Source organism: Dunckerocampus dactyliophorus, chromosome 14, assembly GCF_027744805.1.
Source record: "Dunckerocampus dactyliophorus isolate RoL2022-P2 chromosome 14, RoL_Ddac_1.1, whole genome shotgun sequence".
In the NCBI taxonomy this organism is placed as follows: domain Eukaryota; kingdom Metazoa; phylum Chordata; class Actinopteri; order Syngnathiformes; family Syngnathidae; genus Dunckerocampus; species Dunckerocampus dactyliophorus.
In genome coordinates, this window is record NC_072832.1 from 26,053,396 (window position 1) to 26,059,395 (window position 6,000).

A 6,000-nucleotide genomic window follows, 5' to 3' on the forward strand; every position below is an offset into this window, starting at 1 on the left:
TGTATATGTGTGTGTGGATGTTGAGGAGAGTAGTGCATGTGTGTGTGTGTGGATGCTGAAGAGTATACAGTGTTCCCTCGCACTATCGCAGTTCACCTTTTGCGGATTTGCTGTTGTTTTGCCGATTTTTTTGGTGCTTTTTTTTTTTATTACAGCATATAAACGCCGAGCCTGGCGCTTTAAGAAGAATTGCATTGTGGGAAGTTGAGTGTCTCTCTCTCTCTCTCTCTCTCTCTCTCTCTCTCTCTCTCTCTCTCTCTGTCTCTCTCTCTCTCTCTCTCTCTCCTATTTTTTTTTAACTTATCCCCTGCGATAAGAACACTGTATGTGTGTGTGTGTACGAGTGTGTGTGGATTTTGAGAAGTGTATGCGTGCGTGTGTGTGTGAGGTGGAGGAGGATGTGGAGGAGTGGGTGGGTTTGTGTGGATGTTGAGTAGTGTATATCAGATTTATATTAATGTTGAGTAGTGTCTGTTATATTTACATGAATGTTGAGTAGTGTAGGTTTTTGGTGTGTTCGTAAGGTTTCTTGGGCCTTGTCCAAAAAGAAGTTGAAAAAAAGTCACGTCCAGACTGCAAAGTAAAAAGTTGCATCCAGACAGAAACGGCTCCCTTGGTGAAAAGGATGTAATACACAAGACACACCTACTGTATGTGTGGCACTGTGAACAGATGCACAGACGGAACCCCGTGACACAGCAAACCATAGAGTAAGAAAGAACGCGTGCACATAAGTCTGTCGCCTTCCGCTTTCTGTGGCTCGTCTAGATTTACGACAAATTGGAATTTCATGTGCGTCATTTTGGGAGAATAGGACAAGAAAATAACGGGAGAATGTCGACTGAGTCGTGACACTGGAAACATTCAGATATTATGTTGGCTTGTCGTCACAGCTCACTTCTGATCAGGTGACGGCGACGGGGCGGTGACGTCATAATTTTAAAATTGCAGTGGATTTGCTAGTCCATATGGAAATGCCGTTTCAGGTCACCCAGAACGGCGTTCCCGTGTCCCGTGTGGATGAGAGGCTGAAACGATAAAATACTTTGCCATTTTGGCCTGAAAACGGTTCCGTGTGGATAGCCCCTGCGTGTCAGTGTTAAGTGCTGACACTTTGTGTGGGTGATGGTGTCTTTAAGGCTTTATTGCAGACTCCATGGACTCCCTGCAGGCTTTTATGAGCTCAAACTGCCCTCTTAAAACTTGCTTGTTTTTTGTTTGTTTTTTTTGGTGTCTGATTTAACGTGCGCTCCTACGTTCCATCTCATTCCTCACATGCTTTTTTCTTAATCTTTTACTGCACATTTCTATTTCATCTTTTTATCTGCTTGCCACATTCCACCCCAGGGACAAATAAGTGAGCTGAGCGGATCGAGAAGAATAAAAGCATTAAAGTGCTGCCTAATCATTGAACAGCCTTTTTGTGGTGGGTCCTTCTAGTCAAATGTTGCTTGATGTGTGCTTGTGGTGTTGTCATCATGTTACTGTCCAGGCTGGAAATGTTTCTATGTCAGGCTATTTTACATTACACACTACACACATACACGCACACACACACTACATGCTACACACACCAGGATTACACAATACATTTTATGCATTCCTCATTTATAATTATTTCACAAAGATATGAACAAACATGTATGCACTGGACTGATTGGATTGACATGATTTCCTACTGGAAATATTTGCTACTGTTTTTCTACGTTTTGGTTTTATGTTTCTATGTAGTAGTCTATGTAGTAATCCTTTACCACTATTTAGTAATCCCTTACCATAATACAGTAATCCCTCACCACTATGTAGTAATCCCTCACCAGTATGTAGTAATCCCTTACTGCAACACAGTAATCCCTCACCAGTATGTAGTAATCCCTTACCGCAATACAGTAATCCCTTACCACTATAAAGTAATCCCTTACCACTATAAAGTCATCCCTCACCAGTATGTAGTAATCCCTTACCACTATAAAGTAATCCCTTATCACTATAAAGTCATCCCTCACCAGTATGTAGTAATCCCTTACCACTATAAAGTAATCCCTTACCACTATAAAGTCATCCATCACCACTATGCATAGTAATCCCTATCCCATATAGCCTATTATTAGATATTAGCCGATTAAATCAATTTCCGATTCCAACATCAACAGATAGCGATATGTGTAACATCACATATGATGTCATCGAATTAACACATTGTGGTGACCCACAATATTGTTTTTGACATTTTAGACATGTCTCTTGGAGATTAATAAATTATCCATGTCTGTCTGTCTACCTACCTACCTACCACCTTATGTTGTATATTTTTATGTGAGATTTCCAGCTCATTTTTCATTATGATCCCCGAAAATGTATTTTTGTTCATAATTGACAACTTATTGCCGATAGTAATGTTGTTGCAGTATTGCTCCTCCGTGTAGTAACAGCAGTCATTTCTGATATGAGGAAGAAAGTGTCCGGATCTATGTCTTTTTCCAGTTCCATTTGTATGTGATCTGTGAAACAAAAGGTGTCCAACTGTAGATCTTCTTGTGGCACACTGATGACGCCGTTCGTGTTGATATCATCTTTAGTGTTTTTCCAGATCCTTGATGTCTTTGACAACAAGCACTCTGGCCTCTGGTCCTCCACTTGTAAATGTGGAGTTATTTTATGTCAAGAGTGCTCTAATAATGTTTAAAAGCGTATTAAGAGGGTGGTAATCAGGTTTTACTGTATCTATAAATAAGGAATCCTACTTTGCGGAAATGAACTTACCATGGTTGGGTCTGGCATCAATGAACTGCCATAACCGAGGGATTACTGAACTTCATGGTTCAGATTTTAGGACTAAGCTGGACTAGGATTGGGTATCGTTTGCATATTATCTGATACGGGTGCCAAATTGGCACTTTTGAAGCGGTTCGGGTGCTTAAATGGTGCCTGAACTGAAACTATTGTCGAAAACCAATGCCTTTTTATTTTTACGGAATTTAGCACCATGCAAGTTGAAGTCAACGAGGCAGCGTTAGCTACTTCGCTTACCGTTTATGTCGGCGTCGATGCCATCCATTTCCATACCAAGTTCATTACGCGTCCTTGGACCGGACCCAAGCAGGTGGTCTACTTCCATCGCGACTCAAACTGTATAGTCAAATCATAAACACGTTACTTACGGAACCCGCTTGACGAATTGGAATGTACGTTAAACATCTTCATCATCTTCGTCACTGAAACCTGATCACATTGCAGCATGACCACGTGACACTAAACACCTCACCTCACATCAGTGTGTGCGTGCCACAAGTCCAGACAAGGAGGGAGGAGGCTAGTTGACGGATAAGTAAATGTCTTGCCATTAAAAATGTAGACCGCGTCACAGGCCTCCTTCATTATTCATGCAATAGGACGCGCTGCATGGATCGGCACCAACCACAAGTCTCTGAAATCTTCACCTACGCTTACAAGGAGGACGGCCTATGTCTCACACTCACACGCGCACGCACACACACACACACACACACACACACACACACACACACACACACAATCTATGCTTTCATCCCTGCAAGAGAGTCATGACTTTCCTCACTTCTTATATAAAAGATTGAAGTCTGACTAAATTGAAGTTTGTTTTTTTTGCCATCTGGAGAAATATTCCTCCAAAGTCAAACTCAGTTGGAACTTGAAACCATTTAAATATCAAATATAAATATGAACTCCAACAGTGTTTGGGCTTTTTCTTTGGATTTGTGTTTTTTTGTGATGGCGCAAACCATCCAACCACAACTGGCTGCTCAGTGCAATATTAACACTGTAAAAATGTTTAATGTAAATTCACATTAAATTACTGGCTAATAATTGCACGGCTTTTACAGTAACATCACAGTAATTTGCTGTGAAATATCTCCACAGTTGCTGTCATTTCACAGCTGTGATTGTGTAGTTATCGTCAATTCCACTGTACGCCGTTCATGTATGACTTTCTTCCGATCTCCTGACATCTCCTGTACCTAAGAACTACTACAAGTCCTTTAGACACTGTACTGCTGAGGTGAGGAAACAGTAACTCTTTCAGATGTTGGGATCCTTCCCTTTGAATGGGTTGAACTTGAGCTTCACTTTTGTCCACTTGCAATTGCTATGATATACTTCCGCATATTCATTTGATACCAAATTGCTAGGGAAAGTTGAACAAACATGATAAAGCAGTATCCAAAGTACAAAAATACACACACGCAGCGATAAAACCTCATTTTCTTGTCCTGACACGCACATACTTTGACAGGTTTTCACAGTGTGGGTTTGGAACACCAATATAAGTTAAACCTTCAAGATGAGACACTCTTAATACACAACATAATCATTAAACTTACTCATTCATAGAACTCACACAAAGCAATGAAGAACTTCATGCCGTATCTCCTTCCCTCATGCTGCCATGACGGTGCACTCTGTCCTATGACAGATGTCCTATGTGCTGGTAACTGCGAGTGTTAGGCGCCAATTGTTTTTCATTTTTATTCACGTACCCCCAATGACAATTGGCCTACCCCTGGGGGTACGTGTACCCCATTTTGGGAACCTAGGCCCTACACCTATTCTACACGATACATTTAATACACTCATTCCATTCCATTTTCCTCCGTTTATCCGGGTCCAGGTCGCGGGGGCAGCAGTCTTAGTCGGGAAGCCCAGACTTCCCGGTCCCCGACCACCTCCTCCAGCTCCACTGGGAGGACACCAAGGCGTTCCCAGGCCAGCTGTGAGACATAATCCCTCCAGCGTGTTCTAGGTCTGCCTTCTCCTGGCTGGGCATGCCCGAAACATCTCACCAGGGAGGCGTCCGGGAGACTCGATGCCCAAGCCACCTCAACTGGATCCTCTTGATGTGAAGGAGCAGCGGCTCTACTCTGAGCTCCTCCCGGATGACCGAGCTCCTCACCCTATCTCTTAGCGTGAGTCCCTCTACCCTACGAAGAAAACTCATTTCAGCCGCTTGTATCCGCGATCTTGTTCTTTCGGTCACGACCCAAAGCTCATGACCATAGGTGAGGGTGGGAACATAGATCGATCGGTAAATTGAGAGTTTTGCCTTCCAGCTCAGCTCTCTCTTCACCACGACGGTCCGGTATAGCGACCGCATTACTGCAGACGCTGCGCTGATCCGCCTATCGACCTCACGCTCCAACCTTCCCTCACTCGTGAACAAGACCCCGAGATACTTGAACTCCTCCACCTGGGGCAGGACCTCATTCCCAACATGGAGGGAGCAATCCACCCTTTTCCGACTGAGAACCATGGCCTCAGATTTGGAGGTGCTGAGTCTCATCCCAGAAGCTTCACACTCAGATGCAAACCGTCCTTAGTAAACGCTGCAGGTCACAGCCCGATGAAGCCATCAGGACCACATCGTCTGCAAATAGCAGAGATGAGATCCTAAGGCCCCCCAACTGGACTCCCTCGACACCTTGGCTGCGCCTAGAAATTCTGTCCATGAAAATTATGAACAGAATCGGTGACAAAGGGCAGCCTTGGCGGAGGCCAACGTTCACCGGAAACAGGCTTGACTTACTACTGGCATTGCGAACCAGGCTCCTGCTGCGGTTGTACAAGGACTGAATGGCACGTAGTAGCGCGCCACCAATCCCATACTCCCGGAGCACCCCCCACAGGACACCGCGAGGGACACGGTCGAATGCCTTTTCCAGGTCCACGAAGCACATGTAGACCGGTTGGGCAAACTCCCAAGTACCCTCCAGTACCTTTGCAAGGGTGTAGAGCTGGTCCAGTGTTCCGCGACCAGGACGAAAACCACATTGCACCTCCTGTAGCCGAGGTTTGATTAACGGTCGTACCCTTCTCTCCAGCACCCTGGAATAGACTTTCCCAGGGAGGCTGAGGAGTGTAATCCCCCTATAGTTGGAACACACCCTCCGGTCACCCTTCTTGAAAAGGGGGACCACCACCCCAGTCTGCCAATCCAGAGGTACTGTTCCCGACTTCCACGCAATG